The 15,113-nt window shown below is 32.0% G+C and overlaps 1 protein-coding gene across 13 annotated transcripts in view; it reads left to right on the forward strand.

The window, feature by feature from the left end:
• Positions 1–10,710: 10,710 nt before the first annotated feature.
• LOC132920633 (RNA binding protein fox-1 homolog 2-like) overlaps positions 10,711–15,113 on the forward strand; it is a 38,136-nt gene continuing 33,733 nt past the window's right edge. For 8 of the 13 annotated variants that reach the window (XM_060983150.1, XM_060983152.1, XM_060983153.1 and 5 more), the window contains exon 1: positions 10,712–11,354. The gene's annotated coding sequence lies outside the window, so the exon portion shown is untranslated. Of the gene's footprint in view, positions 11,355–15,113 lie in introns of all 13 variants that reach the window. The other 5 variants (XM_060983151.1, XM_060983154.1, XM_060983155.1 and 2 more) reach the window with 2 other exon arrangements.

The raw sequence follows: 15,113 nt of genomic DNA on the forward strand, positions 1-15,113 counted from the left end.
ATGGCTCAGAACTTCAAAAGACAGATTTTCAAATCTTTTCTTAAAGATAGATTATAGATAATAGAAAAGGATATTTTCAATAATATTTCTTGTATTTATTTATAATGAATTTTCAAAGAAGAGCTACTGCCCTTCAGGCAGAAACCTACCGGTTCTTTTTTTTATAAATACAATATAAATATACAATTATATTCATTAACTTGGTTATTTTAATATTGTTTAAAAAATATAATAGTGCAATTTATTTTTGAATTAATAGATGTGGTTACAACCCCGATACTTTTTATCTGAAGAAGTTTAAGTAATAATCATAAATTCATAATGTATTAAAAAATTACCTATGATATAAACAAGGTTTTTAAAAGGTAAGCTGAAGGGATGTTGGGGAAAAATTCCTCCCTAATCAGTTTGGCATAAATTTGTCCAGTCCTTCCCCAGGTAAAATATTGAAATATTGCGCCTATATGATACACTGAGATTCCGAATGTGATTTCACACACATTAAAACAAATATATGATATTATAAGCAATAAGAATATTTTATAAAGACGTTTAATAAAAATTGTGTAATTTTTAAGAATTTAACAATATATTCTTGTAACATTATTAAATATTTAAATATTATGAATATATACATATTGTTCGACTGGCGACTGACGGACTAAGTATAGCTACTACTATAGCTAATAATATTATAAATGTCAGTAGATTTTTATAGAATTTTAATCAAGACAAAATTATATAAAACGCGTTGACATGAATATTCAATGTATTTTTGTTCGCTTATCATGATGCGGTATTGCGGTCCATCGATATGTTGTGGTCTACAGATTTCTAAAAAAAAAAAAAATATTAATAATACTTAATAATTTTCAAAGATGCGTTAAAAGTGCCGAGAGCGGCCACTCTATATTATGATGGTGACCCGCGGGAACATGACGTTTTTCAGGTTTTAACTACATTCCGTCGGTCAGTCTGTAATTCTGCCGTATGTATATAGATATAACAAGGGGCCCGTATATTAAATAGCGCTCAGATTTCTGAACACGGTTTGAACAACCAGTGTTATCACTGAAACAGTTACATACGAGAAACAATTTTTTTTACTCCATTAAACATGTTCAACATTTTGATTAGATGAAAACGATTCGTGATGAACTCGATGAACGCGAACGTGGCAAACATTGATCTGGACATGGCTCAACTCGTTTGTTTGCACGCGCGGAAATTTGTCTCGACATATAATGCAAGTGTTGGATGGTACACAATGCGTTCCTAAATCCTGATTCTGTGGTTCTATCGTTCTATGTACAAAACGTTTAAACGTCCATTTCAAACGATGCGGACGTCAGAGTTAACGGATTGCTTACTGTAGGCCACCTTAACTTTCGTACTATTCGCAGCCACGATAGTTTGTGACGTATATGTTTCTTTATATAATACTCACCCGTGCAGGTATACCGTTTTCGTTTTTCGTACAAAATTACCCAGTGTATAATTTTAGTTATTTTGATGTAATAAGACCGCATAGTGAACGGTAAAATTTTACTCAATAATAACTTCGTTTTGTTTTGATTTATTTGCACAGTTTTTTCGTGTGTATTATAATGCATATCTTAACTTGTTAGTTGTAATAGGTAATCGTTGCGATATGTTGCAATAAGTAATAAAATAATTGAAGTTATATAATAATTTTGAATATTGACTAACCCAAAAAATATAAACTTAAATGTATTTATTCAACTTAAATACAATTTTAGAGAAGTATTCATAATTTTCATTTTCTGCATGATGGTCTTATTTTATTGCCCCTCATCAGTCCTCCCATTCACATATTTATAAATATCAACGATTCATTATCAATAAATAAGAGTAGGTAGATACAGAACTCAGAACACTTCATCATCATTAAAGTTAATAATGAGGAGATTAATATTAAACGAGTTTTCCTTTACATAATAACATTATTTATCCTTACAACAATTATACATAAAATAATGTCACATAGATGCATTTTTATAAATTTTGACTTTTGAGTTTTTAAGTTGAGACAATTTAGGTTTGCATTCTAATCTAAGACAATGCTTGTCACTAACCTAAATAAATCATCGGAATCAGCCCACTTACTTTTGTAAGAATGTAGTTTCATAATATTTTTCGATATTTATCAAAAACAGAAAAGGGGCTGCAAGTAAAATAATATTCAAATACTAAACTAATTTTAACCGAATTTAAATTAATATACCTATATAACTTTCATAGACACTATCGAATATGAATCGTTATTATTTTATGTAAATCATATAATAATATAATTTGTTATATAAAATTGTAAAACATTAATACACTGGATAGTTACGTGTTACTAACAGATGTCAAGGATAACCAATACCAGTATGATTGAATATTCGATTAGTGTTTATACTGATTACATGAATATAACTTATATTTGACTAAACATGGTTGAATTTTTATGCTATACGAATAAGCGCAGTGATGGTAGTTAGTTACTGCCAAGTTTTCTCGCGACCTAAGGGGAAACTAATAAAGTAATAAACGAAATTCTGTCATTAATTTTGCATCATGAAGGACTAGTTATACATAAGTGAGTGAGTAAGTCAAATATAATAACTATACTGAATCTGAAAATGTTTATATTAATTTATTATCGTGTACCTATCTTGTACTTGTATACCTACATGGCTACATAAACACAATATATCAATTATCAATACATATAGGAATATATTATATATTATATAATATTATATTATAATACAATATTATTAAATCATGACATAATTTTTTAACATTTCATTTCTTCAACAGTAAAATTTTACCAAACGAAAAACACGATTATTACCATTAAATTATATTTCACGATTGCTATACTTATACTTTTATCGAATTTATATAATATAATAATAGTAACAACTAACAAGATTTTTATGTTATGATTTGCTAATTGTTTCAATCTGATATCATAGTCATATTCATCAATTCATCATCAACTCTAATTATGGTATAATCGTCGTCGACCTACATTTTTAAAGTGATCAATTGAAAAAACTCTAATAAATTAAAAATTTGCTTTACAGGTATAATATCCCGCGTATAATAATTATTAATTAAGAATATATTATTATAGTCTTGTAAGCTGTTAAACTGATGGTTATCTAATATGAACTACTAATCCGTACAAAAACGGACGATCAAACAATTATGTACGGTGTACAGCTTACAATTATTTACAAGTCGGACGTGAACATTGTACAGTAATGTATACATTAATATTATTTTTGTATAATATGCGTCCTCTGTTCGACGTCCCGACCATAGTCTAGTATTTTCATTTTGAGTGGATGTCTATTATTAGATGCCTTCCAATATTATTTATATTCGTAGGGACTAGTTATTTGTTGTTTTTTTTTTGTCATGAGATAACACAGGAAAAAAGTAAAAACCAATTCATTTGAAATAGGTACCTACAACCTACACCACTTTGTACAGTTGCACGTCCTGTTTTGTCGTCTGTCGTCTTCGCGTTTGCAGTCCGCTGCTCCGCTGTTTGCATTTTCATTCTGCCGTCTCCGCGTTTACTGTCTATAGTCTTCGTTTGTGATCCGTCGTCGACATCTTGATTTTTCTCGGCAAAACCAAAAGATACAACAACTTCAGACCGGTGAAACGAAACGAATTTAATGAGCTACAGTCACAGGATTAGGTATCGTGAAATGAGCCGATTCGACCAGATACATGTTGTCAGCGCGCTGGACAGTGCCTGGGAAGGACTCAATTCACTACTCAACGTAAGTCAGTATTATATAGTATTTAGAATATTGGAATTTTTGTTTTTGATTATTTACCGCAATCGGTTGTATGTGTTCAGGAATTTTCGCTGTATTGATACATGCAATGATTCGTGATTGCTATAGCTTATAGATTTATTACTGGAAATTATTGTCATTTGGGACAGGAGAGAAATATTTCGTGTCTTGTTTTGTCGTTCGCGTTCGATATGAAGAATTATGAACACAATATTATTAATAGTCTCAATTGGAGTTTCAAGTAGACATACTCGACTTCGTGTTATACATTTTTTTCAATATATTGTTTTATCGACACACTTACGTTGACAGCGACGAATAGCACAGGCCGGACTAAAAAATTACACTACTCCATCGGTATGTTAACATAATATTCGTTAATTATCGCGTGGAGTGACTTTAGGAGCAACCGCACTCGAGTATCTATTAATCTTGACAATCGAGTGTTTGACTCGTGTCTTTGGATTACGATCATATTATGTTACCATTATGTAATAGTAAAACAAATTGTATTATTATAATATTATTAAAATAATATTTATTTAGTATAAATACTTGTAATAATTGTTCTGTTCTGAAAAATACGTATGAATATTATTGGTCTATTGTTATTACTGCTACTACCTGTCCTATTTTACCTTATATTATTTCCGATTTGATAAAAATCACTTGACGTTATTTGGAAAACAACAAATATGCAGCATGAACAGAGTTCTATTGTAGTCAATTCTAATTATTCTCTATTTTTCAATGTTTCTAATTGGAAAATAATATTATTTTAATTTATACATTTATAATACTTGCACCTTTGATTTCAACGTAAATGTTATTATTATAACATCACGCGTCTGCACTGACCAAGACAGACAATCGTATTGTTCAAATATACATTATTAATTATTTTATTACATAGGTTAGGTGCCCATTTCGTATAATTTTTTTTAAAAAATAAACATTTTTACGTGACCAAAATAACATAATTATTATTTCCATTTTAATCCAAGATATTTGTGTACTGAATAACGATAAACAAACAAAAACAATTGAATTAAATTTCATTAAAATCCTGTGTGTAGTACTGTAGTATTAATATGGATTGTCAGCACAGATGTTTGTCAGTTTAAGATTTTTAGTGTGAACAGTGGCAGAATATAGTATTTTTCGAATTATATGTTATCTAAATATAATCTAAAGACAATTTTACTCTAATAATAATATTTAAAAATTCCGAATTATTATTTTAAAATTATCTTAATAATTATCCAATTAGCAACATTTTACCAACTCTAGTGGTTCTCTGAATAGTATGTATTGTATGTAATATGTATTTAATATTTTATTTATATTACCTATTTACTAATAACTTGCTGTGGTGTTAACGTTAAGGAATAATTACTTTTTGAAATATTAAAATTTGTTTTACCATGTAAAAGTGTAAAACTTACTACAAAAGTCGGTCGTGGTTGAAATTTGTTATGACCATGGGAATCACTTTCGGTTTTAACACATCGACACGCCTCCATGATAAAACTTCCGCTCCGGCGACGACCTAGGTATAATACGCTGTACATGCGAATCGTGCATAACATATCCGGTTTTGAGCTTTAATTTTAATACACCCGAATGCGTTTTGTTTTGACGATGCGACGAATCCATCGGTGTTCACACTGTTATTCGATTTAAATTCAATTGTATTTTAATCGACGCCCCGTGACTGCGTTTTTTTCGTTTTACAGAATTTAACAAAATAAAAAAAAGTTGATCGAACAACGATGATAAATTAAATATTAAATTAGAAAAAATGCATTATTGTAATGATACTTTCACTTATAGGCGCAGGCGCACCCCGTTTTGATCATTTCTGCCGACGGAGGGACAGTGTCCGATTTTCTTACAATATTCAAACGCAACGTTGTAGGTATATATTAATGTTGTAGGGCATTAATATATCTAATGTTATTATTCGTTAATGATTGGCTTAAAAATCGCGTAACTATACCTGTATGACAAAATAATATAATGCGACATAAGCAACATAATACGTAATTTATTATGTGCATTCGACGTTATAATAATATTATGTAGTTCGCGTTCATTTTAATGTGGTGGGTAGGCCGAAGAAAATAAAAATAAAGATTTATGGATGTAGGAAGTTTCGTGTCATTTTCTACCTACATTCTTTTAAAAAATAAATAAATATACAAGTATACCGTGTCCCCACTCCGCCAACACACGATTTCGAGAAAGTGACTGTGTTAAACGTTAAACTCTTTCTTGATATAATTAAATTTGGTATATCGAGGACTTGGTTTTTGATTGTTTCGCGGATGAATCGGAGTATAGTGTATACATAATATATATTGTATATAGTTTGAACATTGAACTTGTATTTTTTTTATCGTTATTGCCTATTGGATCATATATATTTATGTACGTTTTGATAAAAGTAAAAAAGTAAAATTATTTGATTGTCCATTGGTGATCGGTAATCACGTATCGTTGATACATATTGTGTAGAAAAAGTTATTAAGATCGTGTATAATGATACAAATTGTATTACTATGAAATCTCATCACAAAATATACCATTAAATTGGCCGCAATGTCGTTACATAATTATGATTTATGATTTACGAAACCGGGTATAAATAATAAGGATCATTTTGGTGGTTTTTATTTCACATCGTAATACCCCAAAAGACATAACGTATTATTTAATACTATAGTAATCCTACTATGTAAATAGTAGTCTATTATACTGCTAGACATAATAAAGTAAGTACTCATATTATAACGTCGTACAAAAGTATATTAACGAGTAATATTATATTATTATATATATTTTAATAACGACCGAAGTTCAAAAAAATTTAACACCAATAGAAATAAGATAAAATTGTTATGCAACGATAAAAGGAAAAAAATATTAGTGTAATAGAGGTATATTGATAATTTTTTTTAACAAATTTGGTTTTTACTCTCTTGGCACATTTATAATTAGGTCGGAAAATGAATATTTGTTTAGTGTTCAAAGTTTAAAACTAATTACTATATTTTCCAATAAACGTTTAAAATTTGTTTGTGTACATTATAGAAATATAGAGTACTGTAGTGTACACTTGTAATGTGATACTTGTGTCTTGTATACTATATCGTATGTATTGTGAAACAATTATTGTGACATAATATGCCATTGGAATTGTAAATACACCTTCTTCGATTGTTGTCATTACATTTGTATATATCTCCCGCGTGAAATTCAATTTGAAATTGTGTAATAATTAATAATTATTATATTATAATAGTATGTACATATTTTATTGGTTCACGATTTAAAATAAATCACAAAACCGTCTAAGTTTACGTCGATTTCTGATTTCTAGTTATTATTTTTATAATCAAATTCATAATCATTATTTTGATTTTTTTAAATTATTTTATATAGATTTAATTTTTTATTCATTAGAATTTAAAAATATACATAAGTATTATGTATTTGTGTCTGTGTCATTCAATATCGTTTTATTTTTGTTTTTAAGAAAGTTTTATGTCATTTTCATTGGCATGGACCTCAACAAATTAGATTCGAAATTGGAGTACTGCAATTTGATCATTTTAGTTAATTTTTTTTTTCTTAAAAATATGATATTATATGATAAAAATACTGATATAATACTATTTATAATGAATGTCGAATGATATAATTCTAGACAATTTTTTAATCAATATAAATAGATTTTCCACCTTCGTTTACTTTATACGCAATAATAATGTAACGTTTACACAATTCAAACAAATAATAATTCTATGCATGTTAAACCCGGGTATAGTTCATATCTATTTATTTTACAACCAGTAATACCAATTTAAATTTAAATTTTAAACGTATATATTATAGTAATTTTGTAAATTTTTAATTCAGTCAAATACTCATAATTGACATAATTTATGTTTTATTAGTTATTGATTAACTATTGCTTTAAAAAGTTATTTGTTTTTTTTTTATTTGTACAAACAAAAATGTAATAAAATTATTAAAAACGAGTAATTTACATGATCATTAATATGCTATCAGGTATGTAAATCAATACTATTATATAAACACAAACGTACGGATTTAAAATTTAAATAATATTCTAGGAATAAGACAGTTAATACGACATTAACATTAGGTATAACGCGAATAAAACTGTTACGTCACACCTTGTTATAATTTCTGGTAGTTAAAAATTTGTGTATTGTATGATAAATGTATGGGAACAAAAACGTGTTATTTGTAACCTCCGACGATTATCTCAATACATTTTGATGTTCGCATTTTAAAGTTTTACCGGAACTATCGTCATATTATAATTTTTCGCATTGTACGCGTTGAGTTAATGTTGATGATGTAGGTATTGATGTTTGTCATAAATTTCATGTTGTAAGAGTCAAGATACATTTTATATTTATTCAATGGCGTATTTTTTGTTGTATTGTCTTGTGTCTTGTCGAAGGTAGTTTTTACATGCCCTCACCAGTCACCACCAAGTAAAAACAAGAAAATTTATTTAAATGTGTTATACTAAGTAGGATTGATGAATTTACCTAATCAAATAATTTTATACTTTTAAATGAGAACCAAAAATATATATTGGTATACAATATTTTTTTAAATATTTTATGAATAAAATAATAATTTAAACTAGCTAACAGTATACAGATATTTAACATTATTTAATGCATTATCAAAAACGATTAGCGCATCTCACACAGCACTTCATTGGCCATGTCTTTACTAAACAAATATTTAAGAATTCTTTTGTTTTTGTCAGGTTTTTTAAACTGAAGATCATATTATAATCGAAGACGTATTATAACCTTAGTCTACTTATTTAACTAGCAAGTATGATATTTGTTTTAGTCAACCTTAATCTCTTATTTATTATTAGATTTGAAAATAAATGTGAACAATTAACATACAGTGCAGTGGTGTGTCTGTGTGTGATTGACTGATTAGTCATTAGTGATTACATGACTTATATAAATGTGTTTCCTTAATTCTATTATTAAATAATTATATTTAGGTAGTACTTAATATTTACTTATAAGTTATAACTTTAATATTATCTATTAAATATTATAATTTTATATTCGTATATTCTATTTCATATTCCATTACTTAAATTTGTCTAATTAATATATAAATAATATTAATAATAATCTATGTAAACTTTCTCTCTATATAATTGATTATTAGATAATTTTTCTTATGAAAATTATACACTTCCCAGAAAAATTATCACATATAAGACTATGCCACTGAATAAACTGAAAACTAACAGTATTTATTGTTTTAGGATATCATATAATACGTATATTGTATAATATTACAATAATATAATTTAATACCAATAATAGTATTATAGAGTATTATTCACTCGACTTAGTTTCGACTGATTATCCTTATTCCCCTTATTAGTTATAATGTCCGGCAAGAAGCAACACGCTGCCGCCGACACCAGTTGAAGGAAGACCCGTCGGGTCTCGATAATATATTATTATTATGGTTTTCTTTTACGGTGGATGGCTTGGCGAGGAAGAGGGCTTTTTCGACCGTATTGCATCTTTATGTATATACCTATTGTACAATTGTAGAAAATATAATATCAGTGTTGTTAAAATAACGTAACAATTGATCATTAGTCGTTACTTTTTAAGTAATGACAGTAATAGGTTAGTAGTGTTATTATTTTCGATACAATTAATGCATATCATGTGGGCATTAAACATATACGTATTATCAAATAACTTAAATCTATATTGTAATTTATGTGGTATTCATGTTTTGATCAAAAATTTTACATTTATTTTGAATGAAAATTGCTCTATTATTCGTAAAATATATTGTTAAATATGTCTTTATTAAATGTGCAATATTTCAATAAAAGCGGAAGTCCAGGAAATCGTTTTCATATTTCATATTAAAATTATTCAGTACAAACTGTAACCATAAATAATAATATATATATTAAAACTCCTACAATGACTAGATTACATTAATATATTTTTTTTTTTTTTTGTTAACAAATCCAACGTAGTTCCAATCCAATGTTGTTTTTATTTTAAAATGTGAACTGAAGTCTGAAACACTATATACTTGGTACTTTTTGTACGGTAACGAGTGACACCTTAGTGTTTACCCAACTCTGAATCAAATATGTATATCATTGTGTACCGAGGATAGGACCTACCAGAAATGTGTACCTTAGATCATACACTAGTCTAGTTATATTTTGTACACTGTACGTTTGTACAGTAAAAACGGTATAATTTTGATGCGACTTAACGACTGTCCACTAGTGTGGATCGAGTGTGGCGGGTTTGAAAGCGATGGGACACTGTTAGGGGTATAACAATGCCGGTGATGAGGAGGAGCGGCACGAAAACATTTTCCAAACTCGTCATCGTTTTCGGTTTTTCGAACACCGTGGCGATGTTTACACGATACGGTCACGTGATCGCATTATCTAGGTACTATAATATTACGATATGAATATAAATTATAATAACATCGTTTCGTCGAACGAGACTTTACGAAAGGTTTGGAATTTGATGTCGGGAGGTATTGTATCTCCGGGCGGCGGCGCGGGGCCTCGCGAGCGTGAGCCCGCCGGCTGGTGGCCGGTGCAATGGTGGAGCGGCGGTGCGCGCCGTGTATGCCGACCGACCGATCTGTTTCATCGATTCGCGCGCGCCTCGGCGGCAGCGGCGGTGGGGATAACCCGCCGCCGCCGCGCACTCTCTCTCACTCACGTCCGCCGCGCGCGCTCTTGTGCGAGCGTTATTCTGACGGGAGGGGATAGAAGCGCACGGTGAACGGGGCACGGGGAGCCCGCGTACGTACGTTCATTTTCCCGTATCCAATCCATTCGTCAGATTGTGTTTGTGCCTTGTGCCACTGGGCGTCCGTGTCGGTTCGCAAAACATTTCTCAGTTTTCGTTTCACCGTGCACAGTGCACACGCACGCACAAAGTCGTTACTCTTGTTATTATTATTCTATTGTAATTTTTTTTCCATCGGTTTCGAGTTGGTTTTTATTATTGTCATCGTCGTTATTATTATCGAAACGTATCAATCTTTATTAGCATATTAAAAAATCGTTAATTTTATATTATATTGTTGTTCGTCGCGTTTTGTTTTTTTTTCCCAAAATATTTTATCATCCGCCGCCGCCGCCGTCGTCGTCCGCGTTTACCGAGTATTTTTACCGAGCCAGCTCTCTTCTTCCAACGCCCGCAGCACACACGCCGGTCTCCGGACGCGTCGTGTAAACGTAAAACCCACTGCTTGCTGATCGTTGAACCTCTCACGGAAAACCGATCATCGCCAAAACGAACGCATCGGGAACGCGCCACCGTAGTGTAGCATGTTAGGCCGCCAGTCGTCCGCCCTTCTACGTTTGTGATAAACAAAGTTTTTCGATACGGCCTCAAGCTGTGGACTGCAACGCCCTATTTGATCCCCCATCAGGGGCTATACTATCCAGTGAGTACAACGTAAAACGTTTAATATTACGAAATATGTGTAAATAATAGGAATCAACGCCGTGCGGCGCATCCGACGATGACGATTACTACTATGTAGGCTTTACAGCTCATAGTTGTTTAGAAATCGCCGCGTCGCGTGCGTGTGTGAGACTCGTCGGCCGCCGCCGGGAGGATCGTACCCAATATAGCGTATTATTGTCGGCCGAATGGTCTATGCGCGCGCTCGTTCACGACGATGGCGATTAAGACGAGTTGTTTGGGTTCGGCGGCCTTCGGCGGATGTGTATTGTGTACCTGCATCGAAAATCTTATCTAGCCGAGACGTTTCGTCGTTACAACTGTATTATATATTACCCAGACCCATTAACCGCTCCACTCGCCGTGCCTGTGTCATCGGTGAAATAAAATATAATTAATATTATATAATAATATATAGGTGTATATTGTACAGCACGTCATTACCGTCACATTGGCCGCGATAACTCAAAGGTTTTCTTCCGTACAGATAAATGCGTTTGTTGCATGACACGATTATTATTATTTCTCTCTCCCGGCTTTTGCGCATTCGCCGTTATCACGATCGCGCGTATTATAATATTTGGAACGCGCCCCCCCCCCCTCTGATAGATCGATAGATCTCACCGCTGTCATCCAAAATATTTCTTAAAATTCGAAAATACCGAACTTTGATGTGCGCCCAGTTTTCTAGCTTTGTCGTTCGTAGGGGGTAATAATCGTTGCCGCCGCCCCCGTCTGTGAGTTATTTTTAATGACCCTCGCCGACAGCGCGGCCAAGTGGACTAAAAGTTATTTCGTTTCGGAAATCGCACACCATTTCGCTCACCCTAGTGCTAGGAACGTCATATTTTTGATTGTTTTTGCATCGGTTTAAAAGGGATCAACGAATATGCCACTGTTGCAGGTGGAAGAATTTAGGCACTAGTATCTATTTCGTATATCAAGCACACGATGATTATGACATACATGACATATAATATTATTTACACATTTATTGTTCGTGACAAAACAAGGAGTTATTATTTTTCCCTGCCTGTTGATGGTCGCTCGAGTTACGAACACGAAACAAAAGTCCATTACACTAATTATACTGACCCTGCAGACCGTGTTCATCACTGCTTCCCTCTTCCTCCTCCCTTTTTTGCTTTTTCTTTCTCTTCGACGTCAATCGTATGGCGAAGAGTCCATTTCATATATTATAATATTATAATGATATTCATGTATTTTAAAATTTCCTTCAAAATTAAATAGACGAAAATAATGTGCGAGTATAGTATCTTTCGCTCCTTGGACCGACGCCGCCGTTCGCTTTAAGCTCCTCCTTGGCTCCCCAAACGATCGATATTCGTATAATACAATTCGTCTGTATATATCGGGCCCGAGGTGAGTTTATATATTATTAAGTGCTCAGCCGTGTTTTCGTCGTTTTATTTATTCCCACTCAACAATTCGCTGGCTTTTCGACATATTCATCTCTCTTTTCTACTTTTATCTAAATAAAAGCTTATCTTTTTCCAAAATGTACAATACGGGCGTTCTGACATTTTTCGCATTCATTGCCGTCTTATATGACGACCCACTTTTCAACTACCCTCCAACTATCACAGCTGTGGAAAGAGGTTTTTTTTATTCCCGTTCGATGACATATTATATTACGACCTACAATTTATCGAGTAGATTGAATAATAGCATCGCCGTACATTTTATATAGTCTATATATGTACGTATAGGTTGTATAAACAAAAGACTTTTTTTTGACAATGAAACGTGGTATTGAATTTTGTGCTTGACTAAAAAAAAGTTATTAAAAATAAAAAAATGTTTTCCCCCATTTTGGTTGACGTATATTTTTATACATTTTTTTTTACAAGTACAAGTACCTACAACGCATGTGATATTTTTACGAGACGGCTGCTCATATATGCAACTGACGAATGAATTATACATGACACGAGTGGAGCAATATAATATTGCCGGTTGCCAAGCAAACGTTTGAATATCGTTTGCAAATGGTGAGAAAAAAAGCTTATTGTAATTCGCGTGAACGAAATTGGTTTCGGAAACTTGGCACGGTCAACTCCCGCGCAATGGTCTCAGTGATGGTTAATTTGTTTCCTCGTAATTAGCGGATTTATATACTAATAACTCTATCGCTGTAAAACGACCTTTTATATTATTATTGTATGTAACCTAATGTCCATTGACCATATGGACTGCAGCCAACCGTATAGAGTACACATGACATGTGTTTGATTTTAAATACGTTCGAAAACTGTATATAGGTATATATTTTTATTTTATCGTTATAAACTTTTTGCTATTATTATAATATATACAGTGATGAAGTTTTCGTAAACCAAGGCAATATTTTGAAAAATGTAAGATATTTTTAATTTTAATGAAAGTTCTAGAAAAATGTAATGTTATATCTACCTATGTGTTCTAAAAACTTAAAAACAATGATTTTATTTCCTAAAATATTAAAAATGCATTTGCCTGATTGGCGATAAAATATTATCACTCTGTGTATTATTTATTATATTTTTTTTTTATTATATTTTTGATAAAAACGTAATATGTTTATGGTTTATTAGATTTATTTAAAAAAACACTAAAATATATTATGTATCAAATAAACTTTGAATTCTATGTTGTCGGTTGAAAACACTGGAACTCATTCCAAATATCTATATATCAATATCAAAGTTTCTCGAACCTTCATCCGTATACGACGAATGATGTACATAATATACACGAGTATATATACGTATAATATAATGCATATTTGATAAAAATCCCGATAACGGTGTTAAGACTGTTCGCACCTAATGCTACTTTTATGTGTAGGTACACTGTACGCATTATTTTATATGTTGTATCGACAATATTAAAGTAATATTATATCGCTAATCGTTTTTACGTCTCAATTATTTGTTACCTATTATTATATTTATAATTCAGTACGCCTTAGGTACGACAACGATATTGTTGCAGATAAAAGCGATTTTTTTCGACCATGTATTGATTTAATCAGCCTTCAGGACTTTTTTTCAAATACCGTTGGCATTGCCGGTCGTTTGCTCGATTATTATAAAACTTTGGTTTACTGAAAATTACCAGACACTAAGACAACGACAATAATATTATATTATTTACTCGGCATATCCATATTCTTTGATTATGTATATAGTATAAATGTATAATTTCCTTTCTGTCCCGAGGGGCGGCACTGCTGTAGTCTGCGTTATTTCAGTTAAATTTTTTCTTCCGCCGCGTGTTGCGTGCGTTCCTCGTGTGTGGAGGTCGCCCAAGAGAGAAACACACATGTCGAGGGGGGCCGCGTATAATTTATTTATCCTGTCTGTCTGTGATGGGGTTACGTAGGGAGTGGACGGGGGCGGCTCTCGCACATCTGTTCTACGTCGTTTATATGTATACATATATATCTTTAGATGGATGTATGCTTGGTAACGTGCCGGGAACGAAATAATAATAATATATATGTTATATGTTATACGTGTTATATAGATAGATACGGTAATAGAGTATGGGATGCGTCTCGTCGTGCCCCGGTGTAGTTGTGGCGTTGGTGGAGGCAGCGACGGTGGGAAAATGCCATTAAAAACGCACTCGAAACATTGATTTTTCCTCTCCCCGACTCACCGAACGAGAACTGAACGTACGACGACGCGAATCGTGTCCCGCGTAGACGTTATCGTCGTCGACTGAGCAGTTGATA

Source organism: Rhopalosiphum padi, chromosome 2, assembly GCF_020882245.1.
Source record: "Rhopalosiphum padi isolate XX-2018 chromosome 2, ASM2088224v1, whole genome shotgun sequence".
Taxonomy (NCBI): Eukaryota; Metazoa; Arthropoda; class Insecta; order Hemiptera; family Aphididae; genus Rhopalosiphum; species Rhopalosiphum padi.